At 41.3% G+C, this 26,311-nt stretch overlaps 1 long non-coding RNA gene across 1 annotated transcript; it reads right to left on the bottom strand.

Moving 5' to 3' along the window:
- Positions 1 to 310: 310 nt before the first annotated feature.
- LOC138683808 (uncharacterized) lies at positions 311 to 23,691 on the bottom strand. The gene is made up of 4 exons (XR_011323255.1): positions 23,486 to 23,691; positions 21,111 to 21,215; positions 10,834 to 10,990; positions 311 to 503 (listed from the first exon to the last, which is right to left on the bottom strand). It is a non-coding gene; the product is annotated as an uncharacterized lncRNA (long non-coding RNA).
- Between the last annotated feature and the right edge of the window lie 2,620 nt (positions 23,692 to 26,311).

Below are 26,311 nucleotides of genomic sequence, written 5' to 3'. Positions count from 1 at the left end.
AAATTTGCCAGTCATAAAAAGCCACATTTTACATTTAAGTTGTTAATCCTGTGCTATCATTCATTGCATGTAATTGGTTTCTTAATTGCGTCTCCTCAAAAATCCTATGTGTTCAAAGTTCAGCGACCTCTTGCTGGTGAGGCCAGCACAGTACAATCTCCAGTTAAATGTGTTTGCTTTTTCCAGGTGTTATCAGGATTTCAGTAATGAACTCACTGAAACGCACCCATCAAAGAATAACTAAGAGACGAAAGGGATGGTTAATTTTGTGGAGCATTTCTCATGCTTAAAGAAAGCCGGTGCTGCTCTATTTGCAATAATGAATTTTTATTAACTGAGATTAGTAGTTTTCAAAGTCTTTTTCAGCCTTCCAATGGGGATGTGCATCCCTGTCTAACGAACAGGCAGACTGGCAAAGGGCTGGATTTCCTTAGCTGCTTTTTGGGAATCCCTGTGGCTGTTTCCTCCACACATGAGAGATATGCCAGTTGAAATCCGTTGACCTGGTAAATAAATGAAGAAGGCAGGACATCTGATTACAAATGCTGGAAGGAAGGAGGATGATATAATGGCTAATGAATTTATTTCAGGTTCATTGTTCTGCTGCAGGACTGTACCCAAGTCAGCAAATCCCAAATTTTTGAGCATATGTAGAGATATGGCTGAAAAGAAATGAGGGCATTTCAATGCCTTGGAAAACTGTCCATTTGTGCAGTTGCACTTTCTGGTTAGAAAAATAACTCATCCCTTTTTAAAAAGAGAAGGAAAGAGGTAAATGTAGTATGAATACAAATGCACGAGACTCATGGAAGATACAACAGTAGGTTTCAGTTCATAAATGTGGTATAAATTTACTTAGATTCCTTGCTTGCCATGAAGTTATATCTGCCAGTGGAAAGTACCAACTCTTGTAGCCAGCCATTACTAGCTCACCCAGTCCCTTAAGTGTCATCTTGGTAAGCTTTGCCACTTCCCTGATAAGTTGGTTATCTTAGTTCATATTAAAATCCATGTAAACTCCATGAGATTGTTTAAAATGACACTAAAACATATTACATTTAGAACGGTAGCTTAGACTTGGTATGATTTCAGTTTTCTGTATACTTCTCAAACAAATAACTTTTCCAATTTAAGTAATGATGAATGCTGTTTGGGTGTTTTGTTCTTACATTGCACAGTTCTTACATTTTGCACATAAAGTTACTGAGTTTAATTCAGAAAGCAGCACTGAGTGACCATTGCTTCCATACTGTTAAAGTGCAGATACATATAAATTAGCAGATATGTCTAAATGTGTTGGTGTGTTATAGATGCCTGTAATTTTTAAATTTTATCAGGATGGGCCCTCAGTTCATCATCTGACCACTCAGTTACCTGGCCACAATCAAAGCAGCTGAAATATAACAGTAAAATTGATGTTACTTTGGAGGAAGGATGGGGACAGAGGAAGAAGATTGTCTGAGGAAGACCAATGCAAGGTAAAATGATTTACATGGCATCCTGGTTGCAAAATAAATGTAAGCAAATGGCCTCATTTAATAGGCTTTGTTTTCCTGATAAAAATGTATCTTGTCTATGTGTCATATTTGTGTGTAATCATTAGTATGATTTATAGAGGAGTTTTCTTTCCTGCCGCACTCCTACATCAGCAGGCAATTGCTCACGTGCTGATCTATTATTTTAATGCAGAGGAAAAGCAGTATCTTGCAGAATCAGTGAACAAAGATTTTGAGGAGAGTATCTCAGCTGAGCTAAGAAACAGGCACTTCAGTGAGCAGTTACTTACAACTCAATCTGAGGTACCTCAGTAGCTTTGAAAACATGCTCTTGGATCACAGAAAGAGCACTACATAAAAGCAAAAAGTTGAGGAGCCACTTAAGGGATGTTTCTGTGACTGATATAGTAAAACCTTGCTAAAACTGAAACTGGAGCCCTTTGCCCAGCTCAGGGCCAAGCTGGGACATGTCTTTCCCACAGCAGAGGCACAGTCACCTCTTTAAAAGTCAGAAATGGGACTGGAAGTACACACAGTATCCCTTCAACCAAGATATGGAAAATGATAGCAAGTCTGTAATTCCAGATTTTCTGGACAGAAAAAAGTGCTGCAAGTTTGGAGAAAGTCTCCATGGACAGCATTTTGCAAAGCTAGCTGCAAGACTTTTTCTTCTGTGGCATGCAATGTATTTTGTCAGTATAAGAATTAATTTCTCTAATTCTGTCAATTTCATCTCAAAATATTTTAGTATTCTTACTTCCTATGTGACAGTACCAACTTAATTTTTGACAGGACTACAAAAAAACATCATAAGACTATTCAAAGAGGTCTCTTTTCCTCTTATTTCTTTAATGAAATGCAATTCTAACAATTGCATCCAGATAATTCTTTTACTGATCTTTTTGTACTTCTGTTGACTAACAGTAGGATAAAGTACACATATTTGGACCAACTACACTTTTGAAAATATCGTTCTGCTCCTCGTTCTCTCAATCCTTCCCCTAGTAAGTGTAAAATATAATCTCTGGATATCTCAAAGATTCAAAGGAAAGTTAGGATGTTTGAATGCAAAATTTCACAGGTTAATTTTAGTGTTTGGTGCTCTCACACACTTTAGCAAGTCCTGGTTCCCTATAAGCTCTGTTTTACAAAGATATGTCAGCAAATTATTGTAAAAGTGATGCAAATATAGAAATTACCTACTTTTTTTTTTTTTGCATTTTATTCACAAAAAGAAAAAGCAACCAGATCTTCAATATTACTAAAAAAAAATCAAAAACTTTTCTTACAGAAAATGTAACATGTGGCAGGGAATTGAAGATATTTGTGGAAAAAATCAAACTTATACTAGGACAGATCTGCTTTTAGAAGCTTTTGTGTATCAAAAGATTGTGTGATATTCTGTTTTGTGGTTTAGTGAACAGTGACAGATTTCAATACTAAGCAAAATAGTAAATCAAGAAGTTCTTAGTGAGGCCCTGAGTTAAAAGAAGTGTTTTTGTGCTTAAATAGCCCATGCTGTTGTACCAAGACGTTCTTAGTCAAACTTCTTAGATAGGCAATTACTTGTATATTCTTGCCGTGTTTGCCTATAGCTAAGTATCCTCCCCTCCCTGGCCCAACGGCTTTTAATCTACTGTCCAATTTCAGTCAAACTTGATGAATATTGAGAATAGAACAGTTTGGGATAACATGACAAGAATCATGTTTCATTATTTCCCTTGCTTACCGAATGATTTGTGAATTGGTGACTAGAAAATTAGGCATCTACTTTTTAATCCAGCCAGGCAGGCCAGCATTTTCTGTCACTCAATTTATTTGTTAACAGCCTTTGTTACTGATGCAACATAGTAAGTCCCACTTTTGCTGAGTTTAGCATCTTATGTAGCCACTTACCCAAAATATCTTATCAGACAGTTTGCTTTACATCTTTGTTGTACAGGTGTAGATTATTATCCAGAATGCACAGGAGCACCAGGCAAAATGAAAGTATATCAAAGATGCACAGCATCATAGTGTAAAGAACATCATTCATGCAACAGACATCCATTTAAATCAATAATGTGCAAATGTATGCAAGACACTTCCATTTCACTGAAGTTCTGTAAAAATACTAGCTTTGAAGAAGAATTAAGTGGTTATTCTTAAATGTTCTCCACATCATTTTGATTCTGGTCCTCTGAGACAATAGTTAAGATTTCTATCAAGTTCAATGACATTAGCAGAGGATATTAAAGTGCTGAAAACTCAAGCTAAAAAACTACTGTCAATGTAGGAAGGACTGCTGAGATGTCCACAAAAGAGGCCTATTTCTGTATAATCCAAGAGGCTTCAGTGGACAGTGAATGACATGCCATCAGTTCCCTGGAGCAGAGCTGAATTTCATGGCCTTCCAACATCACGCTGACAATTTCTGGATAGAAGTTTAGCAATGAATTATGTAGAAATAGTGCTATTTAACTTACTGTTGGAAATGGTTAGATAGCTCTCTCATCTGTGTAAAAATAGAATATTGAATTGTTCAAAATCAAGAATCAGCATGTAAATTAATGAAAGATGGATCTGAAATTCTTCTGAAACTCAATTGAGAAGGTTTTGAGCCTGCAGGATAGAACTCTCTGCATTTTTTCAAATTTTACTTCTGAGCCAGGACAACTGAAAAACATGAAAATCATAAACGCAGAACATCTCCTGCAATGCTGAGTCCAGCAAAGAGTTGTAAAAATAAGCAAACAAAAGGAATTGTAAAAGTCTGAGCATCATGAATCCTGTAGAAATCATTTTAGCTGACAATACTGAAAAAGTCCTTTCGTGACATTGCCGATGCTTACCAAACAAGTGTTTTTTTTTTCTGTGTTGTTTTTTTGAATACAAATTGATCTTTTAATAGGCCATTGCTGGTAAGCCTCTCAGACACAGTCTGTCCTTGTGCACCTGTGGCAAGACTATGGGCCTAACATCAAAGAGTATAAGTGTGTTGTGGCTGCTTTTTGTCTATAATGAAGGGCTAGTCATGAGAGGCGATCTTTGAGCCTTGGAAAGTTTAGTGAATGCAGCAATAGAAGTTTTGATGAACCTTTTGGAACTTGCTGAACCACTTTTGGAACTTAATTGGCCCTTTTCTTCTTTCCCTTCCCTAAAGCTTACAAAAATATAATATCAAAGAATTTAGAAACTCCATAGGCAGCTCTGTGCCAAAGGCAGGAATGTCAGATTTTGTTGAAATGCCAAGGCTTGGGGTTAACATGTTGATTTCTATGCAATTGAACCAAACTGCCAGGGTGAGACTCTTTCCCACTCCAGAGGGGGCTTGACCCTACCTAATTCTTGTTCAGAGGAGTCAGGCTTCTCCTAGTGCCTGGTGTTTGAGGGGAGACAAGGGGAAAGAAGAAGGAAATATGGAGGACTGTTAAATATAAAGAAAGTCAAAGTTGTACCATCTCGCCTGGATGACTAAACCCAAAATATGGATGAATCTAACAGAGGCCATCACCTCTACCACTCCTTTTTATTTCCAGGCTGAAGATCAGCCTTTGGTGGCCAAACCATGTGAAACTATTTCTAGGTACAGCACAGCTGTACAAGCCTAAAGTTGTTGCTGTGAACACCTTTCATCCCTCAGCTCCCAATACCTGATATATACTGTCCTGGGTTCAGCTGGGATAGAGTTAATTTTCAGAGGAACCTGGGAGGGGGCAGAGCTGGGGCAGCTGACCTGAACTAGCCAAGGATCTATTCCATACCATGTGCCATCATGCTCAGTATATAACTGGGGAGCTGGCTGGGGGGAGCTTTCAGCTTTCGGTGGGGGAAGTGGTGGGGGGTCGGGTTCCGAGTGGTGAGCAGTTGCACCGTGCGTCACTCGTTTTGTATATTCTTTTATTACTACCATTGTTGTAACTTCTCTTTTTGTGTTGTCCCAGTAAATTGTCCTTATCTCACCCCTCGAGGTTCCGTGTTTGTTTTTTTTTCTTTTCTTCCCTCTGATTCTCCTCCCCATCCCACCGGCAGGAGGCGGGAGGAGTGAGCGAGCGGCTGCGTGGTCCTTTGTTACCGGCTGGGCTGAAACCACGACATATACTCCTCCACTTAAGGAACCCGTAATGTTATAGAGATTCTGTCTTTAGAAGTGGCATCAATCAGATGAGTTTCTGGGACAAAAATGAAATTGCTTTCATGGAAATGCATTCAGAAAGAAGGCAAAAATAGTGTTAACACTATATCTAACTGTCCTGTGAATATTCTTGAGAGACAAATGGCAATATGGCTTAGAAAGAACTTTTCAGTAGTAACAGATAAATCAATCTGTATTTAGACAAGAAGTACTTCAAGAGTTTTGTTCATGTTTTAAACAGCAAAGGATCTCTGTTGTTCTTACATTGGCTGCATCTCATTTCCCAAATGCTTGTTCATGTAGCTTTGATTCAATTGATCTCCATGACCACTTCTCATTGCCACTCTATTTTGATCTTTCAGCAACTGAAGGGTACCTAAATATGGGAGGATTTTCTCATGCATGCAATGGAATAGTCATTCATTTGTACTAATTTTTCATGATCTGTCCTTTCAAAATCAGAAGCTTAGTAAAAAAAAATAGCTCAATGCAGCCTGATGCCAGCAAAACTGCACCTGTTTTTGCTTTGGATTCTTGTGCTTTGATGAAGAAGGAAAGAACAAAATTATTATGCACTCCATCTCTGGTTAAATAGAGGATGAAGGCTTAAAATAGTCTGCCAGCCAGAGAAGTGGCTACTGTACCAATACTGCAGGAACAGGTTATGGATGTGGAACAGATGGAGTAATGAACGTAACATCAAAGTTGTTTCTCCTAGGATGTTAAAGATTAATAAGATTAATATAAAGATAAATTCATACGGATTTAGTGATTCTGCACAGTTTAGGCCACCAGTGCCTGAAACTTAGACTCCCACCAGGACTCAATTTCAACAAATATCTAGAAAATTCACCTGTTTCATGTGATGTCTCAAGCTGTCAAAAGCCTTGTCTCTGTAATACTGTGGTTAAAATACTTCTGTGGTTTGCTTTTAAATTAATTTAAGGTTCTCCTATTCATGCTTCCATACTTCAATTTTCACTGAAGGGTTCATGTGAAAGTGGTTGTCTAAGACCACCTTCCAGGTTTTTTTTTCCATAATACATGTTAGCATGTAACTAGACTTTCATAAAGGATGATTAAGTTGTTAAAACTGTGAGACAATACAAAGATTCCCTCCAGGAAAAGCTAAATAAATTATCTGTATGGCTTTTATGGTGAAGGATGACACAATATTAATAAATATAGAGATTTTAAAATGCCAGGATTTAAGATAACTCAAACCTACAAACCTACAACTTTGTCCAAGTCTTCAGAACAATTAAATGTGGCTACAAAACTGTGTTCCTGGAAAAGGAGTATAAATCAATCATAATTAATTCACAAGTATTAAGTTCTGCTATATTATTTTGATAGTTGTCACCTGGGATAATCCTCATATGGCTCCAGTGGATCTTTGTTTTTCCAAGTTAAACTCTGGCAATCAAAACAGACTATAGCCTCACCTCAAAAAGGTAAATGGTAACAGGCTGAGAAATGAGCAATAGGCACAATTCACCCTTCAGCACAAGTCAGTATCTGGGCTTTTGTGGACATCAAGAAGACATGATCGCACACCTCATGCCTAACTTAACAGCATGCCACAGAAATCTGTCTGAAGTGTGGCTGTGGCAAATTCACACTGCGTTAGGCACACATACTAGCCAATGGTTGAAGACATCCTTCCAGGTCAAAGTTTGTCTATTTTGTTATTAGAGAAGATCAGAGGAATCTTCACAAAGCTTTTTTAATGTAATCATAGTTACAAGCTGTGCTTTTTGGCTCAAGTAACTCATTAATGGCATGAAAAGGAACAGTGAGCCAGCTCTTCTTTGAGGAAATTATGTGGTAATAATAAGCTGCCTAATCCTTCAGGAGAACAGTCCATTTTGCAGAACAGATAATTTTCATGTAGTTGAAAGGACACCATGAAAGCCCCTTGAAGACTGGCAGCTGACTACTGTACAGAGGGATGGGTATTTGTTCTGTGTTTGCCAGCCAGTCTAGGCTATCAGCCTAATAACTCTCTCAGTGCCTTATAACAGCTCTATGTAGAACCATTCAGAGCCCTTGATCACACCAGAAAGAGAATAAAGAGGCCTCCATACTCATGCAAGGAGGAAAGAAACCAAAGCATCTGCTTCTGTGAAAGCAAATCTATATAGCTGCTAACTACACTTTACAGCAGCATCAGTGAGGACATGAATACCAGAAGTTTGAATACAATTTCTCATCTCGATGCTCTTTTTCATTAGTCAGCAATGGAATAGCATCATGTAAACTGCAGCTGTTTTGGGTTAGGGGAGGGAGTAGATAGCTGTGAAAATGCTGAAGTTCAGAGTGGGCCAAAAAGCTCAGAAAAATGTGGCATTCATTTGGAAGCTGTTGAGAAACTAGGTTTGTTGGAATCCAGCCACACAACTAGGTTTATAGTTCTGTTGTGAAAGGTGCATGTATTAAAATAGTGATAATGAAGAGTAAGACAGCTTCATTCAAAACTGGGTTTGCCTTCCAGGCAAGGAAAGATTGAACAGTAGAAGAGATTACCTTCTCTGAATAGCACAGAGAAAAAAGGAAGCTCTAACATAACCTTCCACAACTTCCCATGTGCCCAGATGGCTGCAAGGAGAGCACAAGCTGAAGCTCTTCAAGGGTCTGTGGTATGTCTGTATTAGATCCCTGTGAAGTGACTTGGGACCAAAAGGGTTAGGAAATGCTAGACCAACCTGCAAGTGAAGTCCAGTACTACAAGAAAGAAAAGGCACTGACCGTTAAATCACGGGTTTTTTTTGTAGTCTTACCATTGATGGACTTGATAAAGGGTAATAGGCTCTCATCTGGTTTACTGGGGAAGAAAACATGGTGTGTGCAACTGTGGCTGAACTCATGCCAACCAGAGCTCTGAGAGGGAGTGACTCTCACTGATTCTCACTGATCTTCTCCCAGACTTGTGCAGTTGCACTCAGGGAATGCACAATATTCCCCTGCCAAAGCTTTCATCCCTCCCAGCATGCCACAGCCAGGTGAGAAACCATCAGCCTTCGTCCCTGGCCCAGCCATTCAGAGGTATACAGTCAGTCTGCCACCTCTGACGGGAATATAGTATCTTACAAAACTGTGTGGACAGTTTTTCCCAGATACTTTATATCCTCTTGGATTACCTGATTTACCCGTGTGTTCCTCCATTTCTCACCAGCGCTCAGTCGTCTAAGGAAAGGCTGATGTTCTCAGGCATCACAGTGAGCACAAGTGAGCAATGGTGACTGGTGTCTAATTTCAGACAACAGCCAATAATGTTGTGTCTACTAATGTCATAATGATAAAAAAAGGCTGGGCAGAAGCCATGCAACGATGACAAATGTTCCAATAGTTTATTCCATAATTGAAAGGTTGCCAGGCCATTCTACACCATGAAAATCCATGAGTTCAGATCTAAGTTTTCCAATGAGTGCTATATACATTTGTGTAACATTTGCACCAACATACCTGTCTTACATGGTGAGCAAACACAGGGGTGTAAATGAACTATTGTTTGTCTGATCCAACTGAAAAATCTCCTTGCTGCAAAGGCACTAATACAGACATGGACATACTGTGGAGAGGACTTAGGCTTTCTGATAAAACTATAAAACTAAAGGGAAATGAAGGTGTAATACATAATAATTGTATTTCAGGTGATGGACAGCTGTGTGTTCTTTACTGCTCAGGTTGGATTGTTGGAAATAAGGGTTTGGGCTAAACTCTGAAGAGCAGAAACCTGGCCTTGTGCTACACTATGTAGTACAACAGATTACACAATTTCACACAGAGTGAGTGAGGAAAGCTTAGCATAAGCTAAACTTCCTTAAGCTTTCTTGCATCTAATCCAAGAATGAATGTCAAAAACCAACAGAAGAACAGCTGGCATTATTTGTCGCAGAGTGAACAGTTTCCAGGTGAGTTGTGTTTTTGCCATGAAGACTATTCTGTTTTCTTTTCTTACAGTCAATATAGCATTTTGTGAAAGAACTTCTGAAAATCAGATGTGAATGACACTTTAGCAGTTTCTGTTACACCCTCACGGATCAGATGTTGTATGTCTTGGATGATGGCAGAAGTATAATTTTCTGTAGGTGTTTTGCACAAAGTGAGAAAGTGTATGTGCAGCATTCCAGGGGTCAGTGCAAGGCTGCACATCTCCCCTGCAGCACAGGGACAGAAAACCCAGTAAGGGCAGTTTTGGGAAAAGGTTTTAAAAGCCTTTCTGGTGAAGGGAAGACCCTGTGTGCATTGATCTGGAAAAGGTGAGTAAGCGAAGTACCCTGGTGCCACTACTGTGTTGGGGAAGTTGTTGCTATTGATGCTGTACGTCCAGCAAAACCAGTGTTGTCACTGGCTGTGGGGAATGAGGCCATGGGGTTATGTTCGAAGAACTTGGATCTTGTACCTAACATCTCTTCCCAGTGAATGACTGTGATGCCAGCTGACCAGAAAAGGACTAGTGAAGGATGGGAAAGAAGCTATGAGATTATTAATTCCCAAAGGAAAAGCCTGTTGGCTGTGACACTTAGCCATTGGGACTAGAACTAGACAAGACTCCTCTTTAGTTTAAGGCCTCAGTTTGTGATTGCCAAGCCTGTACTGTTGTCCCACCCCCTCCTTTTCTTTCTTTTTAATGCTTAGCCTTTCCATCTTCACTGTCTCTAAGCAGCAAAAATGCGGACTGCTGTTCAGATTAGGAGGATTATATACAAGTCCCATAGCCAGTCTTTTGAATTTGGAAAATATCCATAATGGAATGAAACAGAAAAAGAATATTTAAGCAACAACAGAAATGCAAGAGAGAAGGTTCTTAATGGATATTTTCCAAATGACTTTCTGGGAGTTTCATATAGATATTGCAAATTCTCTATGAATATACTATTTGCTACAGAACTTGTTTTTTCCACGACACTGGAAAATAAGTGGCATTGCTACAACATAAAACTAAACCATTCTGATGTGTGCATGGGTTCCATCTGCATACTTGATGTCTATAGTACTAGGGTTTAAATGTAACATAATGGTTTTTAATCGGCTGTTTATAGATGGGGGTTTTGTGCACAGTTTACTCTCAGTGATTTACGTTAGACAGGAGACCAACTGTAGTTTTCTTTTGTATTGTGCCTGTTTTAACTCATAATAGAGAATAAAAACAAAGTAATGTGACTATATTCAAAGGACTCGGTTGTGGGATCAAAGAGAGATCATGGAAACAATACTTACCTGATAGGATTATCTGCAAGATGTAATACAATGCAAGAGTAAACTTCATTAGATCTAATGCATGAGCCCAAAACACCTTTCCCAGAACGCTGATGGACTTTGTGGCAGCTCACCATGGCAGTTATAGTCCAATATCATAGCTGGAACAAGTTTGTATCTAAAAGAGAAAAAAAAAACAACTCACCAAACCCAGGCCTTATGGATTTTTTTTCTTTTAAAATGGCCACGTGCTCTCAATATCACTCACAGTAAGAGTCTTTTGGAAGACCTGTTACTAAACGTTGTCTTAAAACAATTGCTTGAGTAAGGAAGGTTTTCTCTGACTGGAATTGCTTAGAGCAACTATCTAAAAATTCTTTAAGAGCAAATGCAGCAGAACTACAGTACCATTTGAGAGACAAATTAACTCTCATTCTGGTCTTTCTGAGGTGTACTCAGCTGTCTCTCCCTCTGTACTCCTAGCCTGTTAAAATATACTAGTTATGATAAAAAAAATATTCCAGAGGAGTAAACAAATGACAAAATGGTGAAATGATCAAAGTTAATTGCAAGGAAAGAATGAAGAGACTTTAAGTAAACATAATTAAGATTAGCTTTTGTTGAAGTAGTTTCATTACAGTTTGTGCAGGTTTTTTGTCACAGATTGAAGCCATTTAAAGATTTTTCTCTGTCACCTCTGCAAAGTCAAAGGAAAGGAAGAGAACCTTTTCACCAATTCAAGATTTTTTGGGACCAATTCAGTCGGATGGAAAAAATGAAAAGCTAACAGAAGGAATTTTATCCCAAATTATAGTTCTAAATGAAAAAAAAACCCAAACCATGAAACCATGAAAAGGCCTATCCATACATCAGATATGTCCCCACAAGAAGGAATGGAAATCAAAACCAAGAACTAATAGCTATGCAAATTAATGGACGAGGATTGAGTCTGAGGAGTGGTGTTTCAGTAGCAGTGACTAGTGAATTTCCCCATGCTAACAAAATGTGTAAGAGCTACCTGTTTGATTATTCCAGAATCAGAAAATCAACTGCTCTTAGGGGGTAAAGTGTACACGATAGTGCAGTGCTGATCAGCAGTAAAATGACACCCAGGAGGTTAAATGAAAGACCTATGTAATATGTAATACATTTTGAGTCCAAAGGATCCTGTAAATCTGGAATGTCTGATTTGGATATCAATAATTCTTTGCTTTAATCACTTCAGTAACATAGAGTAATTATGAACTATTAGTTCGGAAGGAACATTAAAAAATATCAACAACAATTAAAGGAGGAGTGAAAGAAGCAAACAGTGCAGAAAATCTGTCATTCTTATTTATTTATTAGTTATGTAGGTGTTCAGGGAATACCTGCTATTAGCAATTACATGCTGATTTTTCTTTCCAATTATATTTTGCAATATGTTTTGGTTTTGGGGGAAATCAGAGACTGAATTGAAAAGGGAACAAATCTGCAACAGGATGTTATTGAATGAGAAATGAAGCTTTTTAACAGGAATGTCTTGAAGAGTCACTGCTATAAATTTCAAAGCCCTAGCTGAAGATGTGAATACAAAACAAGAGAAAAGTTAGTGGCAGAATGGCCAGGCAGCAGAATTATTGTCCCAGCCCTTCAATACCTTTAGTTTGAGACCACTGAACAAAGAATGAAGCCTTAAATGATTCAATACATGGGAAACTATGTGACTTTTTAATACAGAATATTTAAAATGTTCTGTGTCTCATGTTTCACACTGTTTTGATAAACTCAAGATGTCTCCATTTTGCTATGAAATCAACAATGGGATGTGTGTCAAGGCTTCCACACAGAGCACTGAGAAAAAAAATCACAGAGGACATGAGGTAATAATGCATGCACAGAGCAAAGAGTTCAGGAAAATTTGGCTGGTGAAAGGTTCAGTGTAGGTCTGGGAGATGATTTCAGCTTGCAGACCAGTTTGCTTGTTCTATACTTTAGAGTTCTGTGTGGTTTTTTCCCCTTTGATTTTCAGAACCTGAAAGGGAGTCCTCCTCTGGACCCTTAGAAGTCCCAATGATTCCACAAAGCTCAACAGAGTTAAGGGTGCAAGGAAGAAGCAGATGTGAAAATGTGATCTTGTTTCATTCTGCCTATAAGTTACAACTTAGTATAACTTATATATATAGCTCCTTCCCTGCTTCTATGCTTCAGGAAACATTTCCTTGCTTGGCAGTTTGAAAACACATGAAAGGAGGCTCGTCTTGTGTGGTAGTTAGTAGTGCTAAGGTAGTTTCTTTTGCTAGAGCTGTACTCAGGTGCAAATCTGAAACTCCAGCTGCAAGTCGTAGCCAATTGCTGTAACGGGGTAGATTCAGTGGGACTCCACAGGGGCTTACCTTAGAGAATGATGCAGAAAGCCCTGGTGTGGTCATATGTCAGAGAATTGAAGATACATACCATAACAACACAATTACACCTTGTAACTGGTTTTATATTGCTTCTGAAAGTCATTCCCCATCTCTATTATTGTAGTATAAATATTTCCTGCTGCTTCCATAAATATTCAGCTCCTCTTTAACCCTTGCTAACACCTTAATATTTATGTCACAGACTCCTAAACTTGAAGTAAAAAATTAATATGAATTATGCTTCAGGGATAGATATTTGGGGTTTTTTTTTAAGTATCAACAGATTTTTAGGAACTTAAGTGCTAATTGCATAGTCATTTGTTATTACCTTTATGCAAAACAGGTAGCATTTGTATTAGTAAATGTAGTGATACTGATATCTGAGAAGACATATTGTATGACATGCATTTTATACTAAATAGATTTTAGCAAGACAAATACACTAGACTAAATTATGCGTTCCTTTTCCTTCACAGTGAATAAGCACTAGAGGGGATGAATTTTAATTTACCTATTTTACCTAATGTCGTGGTTTAACCCCAGCCAGCAACTAAGCACCACGCAGCCGCTCACTCACTCCCCCCCATCCAGTGGGATGGGGGAGAAAATCAGGAAAAGAAGTAAAACTCCTGGGTTGAGATAAGAACGGTTTAATAGAACAGAAAAGAAGAGACTAATAATGATAATGATAACACTAATAAAATGACAACAGTAGTAATAAAAGGATTGAAATGTACAAATGATGCGCAGGGCAATTGCTCACCACCCGCCGACCGACACCCAGCCAGTCCCCGAGCGGCAAAAAAACCCTGCCCCCCCCTTCCCAGTTCCTAAACTAGATGGGACGTCACATGGTATGGAATACACTGTTGGCCAGTTTGGGTCAGGTGCCCTGGCTGGGCATGAGAAGCTGAAAAATCCTTGACTATGGTCTAAACACTACTGAGCAACAACTGAAAACATCAGTGTTATCAACATTCTTCACATACTGAACTCAAAACATAGCACTGTACCAGCTACTAGGAAGACAGTTAACTACATCCCAGCTGAAACCAGGACAGTATCCACCCCTTATTCTATACCATTGACTTCATGCTCAGTTCCCATACCTTTAGTTACATTCTGATCAATCATCACCACCTTTCCATCCCTTTGAGACATATGAACAATGATATATATATATATATAAGTATACACACACAGAGATATCAGTTCTTTAGTTCTTTATGTTCATAAAATGTTTGTTGAGTTCATTTAGTTTCCGACTCTGGGCTCCATCTGTCATACCAGTCTGTCTGAGCAGGAGGGATGGTGCAAAGTCCTCTCAGTCGGTAGAGCAGAATTGGGCTTCAGTGCGGTGTGACGAGCAGATGACATTTGACGCAGCAGGAGGATGGTGTGCACCGTTGGATTGTTGCATGCTGGAGTCAGTTCTGGATCCACCTCTACTGCGCTTTGCTCAGTTTTATCACAGTTCTTTCTTGCTTGATCCAAGTGATTCTTACTATAGTACTATGGATATAGCATATAACAATTATAGTAATGATAACATACAGTAGCAGGATTATATAGCAACTAATATCATACAGTTTAATTCTGGCTATTTTCACCTAAAATCAAATCCCCTTGAGGCACACATCGGACTTCCCCATCTTTTCGCATCACCCACCAAGTGCACCCAGGCCCTTGAGCAAAAGCAATCCCACGAATGGGTTTACCTTTGCCTGAGGCAGGAGTAACCCAGACTGTTTTCCCTAACATGTTCTTCATGTGCACTACAGGGACTTTATCCCCTTCTACAGTATGTAAAAATTCTGATTGGGCAGGGCCACTCCGATTGGCAGATCCTCTGGTGTTGACTAACCAGGTGGCTTTTGCTAAATGTGTATCCCAATGTTTGAAAGTTCCGCCCCCCATTGCTCTCAATGTAGTCTTTAACAGTCCATTGTATCGCTCAATTTTCCCAGAGGCTGGTGCATGATAGGGGATATGATACACCCACTCAATGCCGTGCTCTTTGGCCCAGGTGTCTATGAGGTTGTTTCGGAAATGAGTCCCATTGTCTGACTCAATTCTTTCTGGGGTGCCATGTCGCCACAAGACCTGCTTCTCAAGGCCCAGGATAGTGTTCCGGGCAGTGGCATGGGGTACAGAATATGTTTCCAGCCATCCGGTGGTTGCTTCCACCATTGTAAGCACATAGCACTTGCCTTGGCGAGTTTGTGGGAGTGTGATATAGTCAATCTGCCAGGCTTCCCCAAATTTATATTTCAGCCATCGCCCTCCATACCACAGGGGCTTTAACCGCTTGGCTTGCTTAATTGCAGCACATGTTTCACATTCATGGATAACCTGCGCGATAGTGTCCATGGTCAGGTCCACCCCTCGATCTCGAGCCCATCTATATGTTGCATCTCTTCCCTGATGGCCTGAAGTATCATGGGCCCATCGAGCCATAAATAGCTCACCCTTATGTTGCCAGTCCAGGTCCACCTGAGACACTTCAATCTTGGCAGCCTGATCCACCTGCTCGTTGTTTCGATGTTCTTCAGTGGCCCGACCCTTGGGTACGTGAGCATCTACATGACGTACTTTTACAACCAGATTCTCTAGCCGGGACGCAATATCTTGCCACAGCGTGGCAGCCCAAATGGGTTTACCTCTGCGCTGCCAGTTGCTCTGCTTCCATTGCTGTAACCACCCCCACAGGGCATTTGCCACCATCCATGAGTCAGTATAGAGATAGAGCACTGGCCACTTTTCTCTTTCAGCAATATCTAACGCTAGCTGGATGGCTTTCACCTCTGCAAACTGACTCGATTCACCCTCTCCTTCAACAGTTTCTGCAACTTGTCGTGTAGGACTCCATACAGCAGCTTTCCACCTTCGATGCTTTCCCACAATGCGACAGGATCCGTCAGTGAACAGGGCATATTGCCTCTCATTCTCTGGCAGTTTATTATACAGCGGGGCTTCTTCAGCACGTGCCACCTCCTCCTCTGGCGACATTCCAAAATCTTTGCCTTCTGGCCAGTCTGTGATTACTTCTAAAATTCCTGGGCGACTGGGGTTTCCTATGCGAGCCCGTTGTGTGATCAGTGCAATCCACTTACTCCACGTGGCATCAGTCGCGTGATGTGTAGAGGAGACCCTCCCTTTGAACATCCAGCCCAGCACTGGTAGTCGGGGTGCTAAGAGGAGCTGTGTCTCAGTACCAACCACTTCTGAGGCAGCTCGAACTCCTTCATACGCTGCCAATATCTCTTTTTCAGTTGGAGTATAGCGAGCCTCGGATCCTCGATATCCTCGACTCCAAAACCCCAGGGGTCGGCCTCGGGTCTCCCCAGGTGCTTTCTGCCAGAGGCTCCAGGTAGGGCCATTCTCCCCAGCTGCGGTATAGAGCACATTTTTAACATCTTGTCCTGTCCGGACTGGTCCAAGGGCTACGGCATGAACAATCTCCCGTTTAATTTGTTCAAAGGCTTGTTGTTGTTCAGGGCCCCATTTAAAATCATTCTTCTTCCGGTCACTTGATAGAGAGGGCTTACAATCAAACTGTAATTTGGAATATGCATTCTCCAAAACCCCACGACACCTAAGAAGGCCTGTGTGTCTTTTTTATTAGTCGGGGGAGACATAGCTGCTATTTTATTAATCACATCCATTGGGATCTGACGACGTCCATCTTGCCATTTTATTCCCAAAAACTGGATCTCCTGTGCAGGTCCCTTGACCTTACTTTCTTTTATGGCAAAACCGGCTTTCAGAAGGATTTGGATTATTTTCTTCCCTTTCTCAAAGACTTCTTCTGCTGTGTTGCCCCATACAATGATGTCATCAATGTATTGCAGGTGTTCCGGAGCTTCACCTTTTTCCAGTGCAGTCTGGATTAGTCCATGGCAAATGGTGGGGCTGTGTTTCCACCCCTGGGGCAATCGATTCCAAGTGTACTGGACACCTCTCCAAGTAAAGGCAAATTGTGGACGACACTCTGCTGCTAGAGGGATTGAGAAAAACGCATTAGCAATGTCAATTGTGGCATACCACTTGGCTGCCTTTGACTCTAGCTCGTATTGAAGTTCTAGCATATCTGGAACGGCAGCACTCAGCGGTGGTGTAACTTCATTCAGGCCGCGATAGTCAACTGTTAGTCTCCACTCCCCATTAGACTTCCGCACTGGCCATATGGGACTATTAAAGGGTGAGCGGGTTTTGCTGATCACTCCTTGGCTCTCCAGCTGGCGAATCAACTTGTGGATGGGAATCAGAGAGTCTCGGTTGGTGCGATATTGCCGCCGGTGCACCGTCGTGGTAGCAATTGGCACTTGTTGTTCTTCAACCTTGAGCAACCCCACAATCGAAGGGTCTTGAGAGAGACCTGGCAGGGTAGACAGCTGTTCAGTGCCCTCCGTCTCCAAGGCAGCTATACCAAAAGCCCATCGATACCGCTTCGGGTCCTTAAAATACCCCCTCCTGAGATAGTCTATGCCAAGGATACACGGAGCCTCTGGACCAGTCACAATGGGGTGTTTCTGCCATTCATTTCCAGTTAGGCTTACTTCAGCTTCCAATACAGTTAATTCTTGGGATCCCCCTGTCACACCAGAAATACAAATGGATTCTGTCCCTTTATAACTTGATGGCATTAGAGTGCACTGTGCACCAGTGTCTACTAGAACCTTATACTCCTGTGGGTCTGACGTGCCAGGCCATCGAATCCACACAGTCCAATAGACCTGGTTATCTCTTTCCTCCACCTGGCTGGAGGCAGGGCCCCTCTAATTCTGGTCAGAGTATTCAGTATTCACTTCTCGTAAAATTGGCTCAGAAGTCCCTTCAAGAGGATCGGAAATAAAATCAGCCCTTCTACTTTGTTTGGAAACTGGAGTGGCATTTTTCCTGGTAGAATCCCCTTTTGTGGTGGTTTTCCTCGCAGTTCACGTACCCGTGCATTTAGGACCGAGGTAGGTTTTCCGTCCCATTTCCTCATGTCCTCTCCCTGATCACATAGGTAAAACTACAGGGCACCTCGCGGTGTGTACCTTCTATATTCTCCCTCTTGGGCAGAGGAACGCTCACTCCTAATAGCTGAGACATTGGTCCTTACACGTGTGGAGTAGGACATATCCTCTTTGATTTGTTGGACATCCTCGGACAGCTTCTCCACAGCTGCAATGCAGGCTTGTAGGGAGGAGGAGAGATTTTCTTCGTATTGACGGAGTTGGCGAGCCACTTCCTCCACTGTCGGTGCCTCTTCATCCTTCCAGGCCATTATTGCCAATGCGTTGGCATAAGATGATGGTGCGCTCCGTACAAACTTCCGCCACATGGGTCGTGTGCATTGGACTTCATCTGGATCTTTGGGTAATTGTGGGTTGTCTGGGTCATGATGGATCGTCTCTAGCACAGCTAATTCCCTCAGATATTGAATACCTTTTTCCATGGTGGTCCACTTGCTTGATTGACATATAACATCTTCCTTAAAGGGGTACCTTTCCTTCACACTTGACAGGAGTCGCCTCCAGAGGCTGATGGCTTGTGTCCCTCTTCCAATTGCCTTGTCAATGCCACCTTCCCTGGCAAGCGATCCCAGCTGCTTGGCTTCCCTACCTTCTAATTCCAAGCTATTAGCCCCATTGTCCCAGCATCGGAGGAGCCAGGTGATAATATGCTCACCTATACGGCGGCCAAAGTCTTTTCGCAGATCCCGCAGCTCACTCAAGGATAGGGACCGGGTTATTACCTCTGGTTCTGCCTCTTCCTCCGGTTCCCGTGATGACCCTGGTTCACCTTCATCCTTCGCTAAGCGAACTGATTTTTTTGTATATTTCTTTTTCTGTACGGGGGCAACTGATGCTGGTGCAGGTTGGTCCACTGGTTCAGTTGCAGTATCGCTCACTGGGTTTTGGATAACCGCAGTGTCTGTCACTGAGGTTTGGGTAGCAGCAGTGCTCGTCGCTGGGGCTGGAGGGACTGCAGTGCCCGTTGCTGAGGTTTGGGTGGCTTCTGTACTCATTGCCGGGGCTGGAGGGGCTGCAGTGCCTGTTGTTGAGGTTTGGGTAGCCCGAGTTCTCGTTGCCGGGGCTGGAGGGGTCACGGTGCCTGTCGCCAAGGTCTGGGTGCCTGCAATGCTCCTTGCCGGGGCTGGAGGGGCCGCAGCGCCCGTTGCCAAGGTTTGGGTGGCCGCGGTGCTCATCATTTTGTTGTTAGGTCCAGAGACTTTCTCTTCCCCTTGAGGGTACTGAGTGGTGTCGAACAGGGCTCGATAGGCATGGGCCAGGCCCCAGCACGTTGCAGTGATTTGTATCTCTCTGGAGCTGCCGGGGTGACAGCATACCTTTTCCAAATATTTTACTAGTTCTTCTGGATCCTGCACTTGTTCAGGGGTGAATTTCCAAAACGTCGGAGGTGCCCACTTTTCTAGGTACTTGCCCATACTACCCCACACACCCTGCCACTCATAATTATCCAGCCTTGGGGCACATCTCTGGGTGATCTTCTTAAACAGCTGTTTAACCTTAAACGAGAGCTGAACCACATTCAGAAGTATGCTAATTCCTAGCAGTAGGGCTAGGACCGTGCTAGTCCCAACATTCCAGGAGTATTCAAATTTTTCAAAATTCTCAAACACCATTGTAACTGGACTGAAGGAGAAAGGAGAGGGGAAGAAAGGTACCCCACCCACAGACTGGTTTTCCATGGAGGAAAGGTAAATGGTATAATTATTAATAGTTTCCCACAGATGGCTCCCGCAGTATAAAGGTGACAATGCTAAGTGCAAATACCGGATTAATCCCACAGCCGATGACTTTATCATACCATAAACCAGAGTTATGCCATACATCAAAGCGAAAACCTTAATCCACCTCCCACGGATGATAAGCAGTAGAAGAGGAACTACATACAGCAAGCGAGGTGATACATAACAGAGCCTTAAAAACCAGAGCAACAACTCTAAGAATGCATAAATCAACATAATGAATGCTTAGGACAAATTTGTTTTAACAAGCTCTGGTCAGGTTTGTCGTTATCTCAACCCTTCGTGCCCCACGTTGGGCGCCAAAAGGACTGTCGTGGTTTAACCCCAGCCAGCAACTAAGCACCACGCAGCCGCTCACTCACTCCCCCCCATCCAGTGGGATGGGGGAGAAAATCAGGAAAAGAAGTAAAACTCCTGGGTTGAGATAAGAACGGTTTAATAGAACAGAAAAGAAGAGACTAATAATGATAATGATAACACTAATAAAATGACAACAGTAGTAATAAAAGGATTGAAATGTACAAATGATGCGCAGGGCAATTGCTCACCACCCGCCGACCGACACCCAGCCAGTCCCCGAGCGGCAAAAAAACCCTGCCCCCCCCTTCCCAGTTCCTAAACTAGATGGGACGTCACATGGTATGGAATACACTGTTGGCCAGTTTGGGTCAGGTGCCCTGGCTGGGCATGAGAAGCTGAAAAATCCTTGACTATGGTCTAAACACTACTGAGCAACAACTGAAAACATCAGTGTTATCAACATTCTTCACATACTGAACTCAAAACATAGCACTGTACCAGCTACTAGGAAGACAGTTAACTACATCCCAGCTGAAACCAGGACACCTAAATTTTAATTTACCTATTAAGTAAAATTACCAAAGTTTGTGGGTGAAAAAACATCGGTCATAGAGGAAAAAACAATTTTGGTTCACAAGTTTATTATTTTGAGAATTTATCAATGGGAGCAGTGTTGCCAACAGCAAACATTAAGAAAACATGAACCAAACCCCAAGAGCTGTATGTTTCTGAGTTGATCTTACATCAGTCCTGAAAGGCGGTTATTGCCCAAAGTATAAATATTTTAATATATGCTGAATACTAGTTCTACATAGCCAGAGGACCAAGCTAGCAAAATCTATCAAGATTACCACAGGGGCTGATATGGACGTCTCTCTCTCACAAACAATCTCTCTGTTTCTTCTCTCATTTTGGAAAAACTGAGCAGCATCTTATCTTCACGGCTGTCTCATTACCTAGACAAAGCAGAGAAAAAAAGGCTCATGTTAGCCCATTCTGCAGAGGCCATTTGCAGCCTTAACACCTTCCCTTACTTGCATTTGGATCTCATCACCAGTTCCCAAAGCCTGGAACAACTCTACTAGGAGGAGAAATGGGTGTTTGCTCTAGGAAAAGAGTGGAACAAGGGCACTTGAGGAAAGTGAAGTATGGAAGATAGTGAATAGGAAGAGGAAGATGATTTAATTTTGAGTTGCTGCTCCCCTCTCCTTGAAACACAAGAGAACATTTTAAACTATTTAACTGTAGCAAACTGCATAATTATATCAAAGTAATTAATTTACTATGTCATCAGATTGTAGAACTCATTGTCCAAGAAGTTATTAAAGATCAGAGCATACCAAGGTTAAAAAATTCTAAAACATTATGTATGATCTATTGTGGCAAATCTCATGTAATATATACCCTACATAATGCTTCTCTCTCATCAGTCATTCACTTAGGTTGCCCTAAAAGGAACAGGAAAAAGGTGTTCAAATGGGCATCTGGTACCAAATTTTGTTGTATCTCCTGACATCTTCATGAACTTCACTCCTAGAGACAGAATTTCTTTGTAACAGGCTGGAGTTAGCTTTTGCTTGCTCAAGAAACATATTGAATTTGTAAAAACTTGTAGGTCTTCTGTGGGTCTTCATATACTGTGGTGCCTGCCATTTACACAACATTTGTCACAGAAGGATATACATATTTAAATAATGCTTCATTCTGAACTCACTGACAAAACATTTCCTTCCTCTGTCACAGGATGAAAATAAGGCTTCTTTGGAATAGGGATTAAATATCATTTTAATCTCCTGTACAAGCCAGCTGTGTGCAGAGAGGCAGTAATGCACTAACAGAATCTTAAATTCAGTTCAGAATTTTGCTACATTCCTAGAGAGACTTAAAATAAGATCTATGGGAGGATTCCCTGGCAGAATTGTGTAAAGCCAAGGACAAAGGAAAAAAAAAAAAAGAAACCTTAAAGGCAAATTGTAATTGAAGGGTAGTTTCTCCACCAAATATTTGGAAACTAGGAATCTGAAAGATTGGTGGATATACAGCCTTCTTCCCAGGACCTTCAACAAAGAGAGATGATTTTTTTTTGAGCAGCAAAATGTATGTGTCCTCTTTTCCCATGAGTTTGGGTCCACTGTCACTATGCACCTTCCATTTCCCTTAATCTCCATTCCATATTCCCTGACATCCAGGCAGATATCCCAGAGCCTTCAAGTCCCACTCCTGCTCTGCTGCTTTCCACTGTTAAGCAATATCCTAAGTAATATCCCTTAATTGCCAGCTGTGAATCATAAAGAATGTGCCAATGTGGGTTTCAAGCTGTACATGTGCTGGATGATCAATGTGCTAACCTTACTCTGCAGCTTTTGCTGTAGATAACACACATGAATTTTTCTTTTCCACACATAGCCACTCATTTTCCCAAAATTTGTTTGAGCTCTTTCTCTGATATCTTTTCATGCCTTGGCCAATTGAAATCTACATAACAACAGTTTGTAAGTTTTCAGGGAACTGGCAGACCAATCTAATCACATAAGCTTTGTCTGTATGGGAAAGTAAACTGGAAGATGAAAGTAAGAATTAAAGGACCAGAAATTATGAGGATTTAATCAGAAAGAATTTCGGGGGATCCTGATTCTCAGTGGCCTCATGCTATTTATTACATAATTGTTTCTTTAACTCTATGCAAATTTCCTCTCAGACCTCTGATTAGTCTAATCATAATTTTCTGCAACTTTTCTGATTTCAACAGGTCTTTTTTTGAATGCAAATAATCTGAATGGGATACCATATTCTAGGTGTGATTTAGTATAATGGCTTGAACATTGCACTCCATCTGCTGGAATTACCCTCTCTTCTTTCATTACCACTTAAAAGCACATTCACCACTGGCTGTGAATGAGATTGCAGGAATAGATTAAAAAGCATATATGCTTTGTAATGTAGCAATCCTTTGTCTTGCCAAGAGAGCCATCACTAGTGTAGCCCTGGGTACATTAAGGCCAACATTATGCTATGTACGTGGAGCAAACCAGCCTCTGCTTAAGTTAGGCACGGACAGGGACAATAGTAATCTCACAATGTAACAAGTGCCACCAAAATCGCAAATGTAAATGTATCTCAAGAGCATTTGGTAGCTTACAATGTACCTGTTGTAAGCAAGGTGAGGAAAAGTTTGTATCTCATTTTTAGGTAAGGGAAAGATGCATAGAGACATAAAAGCACTGACCCAGACTCAGCCTTTGAGTCCCTCTGCACAGGAGGGAGCTGTTGTGTTCCCGGTAGTTGCATAATCGCATTGGACTCCCTTTCCATTTCAATGTTTACACAAATCCAGTCCAGAGACTACACTTGAAAAAATCTTGACCACTGATGAAGCAGAACAGCACAGTATTTGTACAATGGTCTCCTCTTTGTGAAAAAATGGTATTTGCAGTTATGTATTTCTTCAACAAAATTCACAGATTAAGTGCTGTGGGAAAACAACATTTAAAGACATGTGTTTATCAGTCAATACATCTTAGTTAATATTTCCATATGAATGCTTTTCAAAAAGCATCTTCTTCTTTTGCATATCATTCAATTTCATGTCAACATTCATTTTTTCCACCCAAGCTTGGCTGATCCTGCTGTAATTTTCTTCAGAGCAGACAAACAGTGATTTACCAATACCCATTATATTCAGACAGCCAGATTCCATTTGTGAAAGGGAAAAAAAGGTAAGGTACCATACCAGCATAGATTATGAACAGTTGTAGCATAAAATATTAATGATATAAAATCTAATTTTTTCAGCTGTTTGCAGAGCCACTAGATCAGACTTGCACTAAAATAAATGAATAGAGACTAGATTTTAAAATATACATTTGCCCTGCTTGCTGTTATCCAGGATGGAATCTGAATTTCCTTGAGAATCACTGATGACTCCTCTAGTAAATTTTGACTGTAGTACTTACCACAGTGCTCAAGACTGAAAAAATAAGATGAAAAATCCATCAAGGCTGGAACTGCTGAACTCAAAGCAATATTAACTGGCAAGCATGCGTTTCACTGGTCAGAACTACTGCCCAAGTAGCAGTCATTATTTTTGTTGGGACACAGTGATGGGTGAAACAAAGATTACAGGGTGGGACTACCACAAACCAGCTGCTAACAATACAGAAGCAGCCCAGAATTAGTGTTATTTCTGCATCTGGTGAAAATCAAAGAATGACTTCTTAAAATTTTGCCAGCCAGCCTTTTTTCCCCTTAGATCCATCATCTTCCCTCAAACCTATACTGTACTCTATGTGGGAATAATCCAGAGTAGAAAGAAGCCAGTTTTCTTAAAGGATTTTCTTCCTTCCTGTAGTTGTTTTTAACAGGACTTGAATCAATGGTCAGCCACTGAAGTGTGAACAGGAAGTTCTTTTTACTCATCTGGGCCTGAACTTGCAAAACCCAAAAAGATGCAGGGATAATGAAAGCCTTGTTAAGGATGTCAGTTTGCCTTGACGAGAACACATTTGATTCCCCATGCTTAAATGAAGAGCTCCCCACTTGTGCCCATGCAATACACCCACTCACAGCCATGCTGGCTGAAGCAGATCCAAAGCTACAAGGGCTAAACGGGAAGGTTTGCCCGGCCATGCCTAAGGGTGAGCTGGGCAGGAGCTGTTAGCAGTAAAGATCAGATGGGTTTGGTCATCAGTCTCAAATGCTTCTGTGTTAATTGGAAGCTCCCAGTGCCAGCTCAAGGATCACAATACTTTGATGACTGTGGGGTGGCAATGCATGATCATGCAATTCTCTTTCCAGGCGTGATAATGCAGTCTTCTCCTGTGGACAACTCCCAGCACCCAACCAACCTGCTCTGGGTGGGATTTCCAAGCTAATGGCTCTCTGGAACCAATTTTTTGTTCCCAGCAGAAGCAGCTGTCTACCGCTCACCTGAATCAGTCCAGGACCAACAGCAATCTTTTATTCCCTGCTGGTACTGCCAAAATGAGAGCTTCTGGGTTAAGAGCCTTTTTTTATTAACATATGTAAATCTTAAAAGACTCCATAAGAATTAGTGTAAGCTTTTAATGCAAGTATGGGGTCTGTACACAGCAACAGCAGAGAGAAACAGAAGAAAAGAAGAATGGATGGAAAGCAAGCAGGTCCAAACACAACACCAGGGACCTTGCCTCCACTCACCACAAAACTTAAGGACAGGCACAATTCTCCTTACTTTACTTGTATGAGAAAGCGAAACAGTCTCTTGCATGCACATGCATACTTTCTCACCCTCTTCCTCTTTTTCTAATGCTATCAGAGGCATCTATCCTTAGTCAGTCATCCTTGCTTTAAATTTCTTTAAATTGAAATTTTATAAACTTCCAGATTCTGGGGGCCCCCTTTGTCACAGTAATTCCTGGGGATACAGCCCCCATTTGATGAAATGAAGAGCTGCTAAATTAGCAAAGTTCTCACAAAAGATGGGGTTCTGTTTTCATAGTAGAAATTCTGTTTAACCAACAACTAGCTTTAAGGAACCCTATAACAAAATATGCATGCTTGTACATTCATGTTCCTGTATTTTATTTTTTTTTAAATTAGGCTCTGAATTTATGAACATTACGGCCCGTGTGTTTGTTTCATTGGGAATTTGGACTTTAGCCTATGCACTTGCTACCCTTGACCCTAGAGAACCCAATATATAGGCACCATTTGATCTAATTTCCCCAAATCAGTTTCAGTTTTGCACTTTCTCTGAGTGTACATGTGGCTCTTAATCACTGTATTGGGTTTGCATGGCAGGGTTTTGGTAGGGGTGGGCTAGAGGGGTGGCTTCTGTGAGAAGCTGCTAGAAGGTTCCCCTCTGTCCAACAGAGCCAATACCAGCTGCCTCCAAGACGGACCTGCTGCCAGCCAAGGCTGAGCCCATCAACGACGGTGGTAGTGCCTCTGGGAGAACAGATTTAAGAAGGGAAAATGTTGCTGCGGGACAGAAACTGCAGCCGGAGAGAAGACTGACAACACATGAGACAAATGACTCTGCAGACCCCGAGGTCAATGAAGAAGGAAGGGGAGG

Source organism: Haliaeetus albicilla, chromosome Z, assembly GCF_947461875.1.
Source record: "Haliaeetus albicilla chromosome Z, bHalAlb1.1, whole genome shotgun sequence".
NCBI lineage: Eukaryota > Metazoa > Chordata > Aves > Accipitriformes > Accipitridae > Haliaeetus > Haliaeetus albicilla.
Note: the sequence above shows the minus strand (reverse complement) of the source record. Positions and strands in the feature narration are given on the sequence as shown.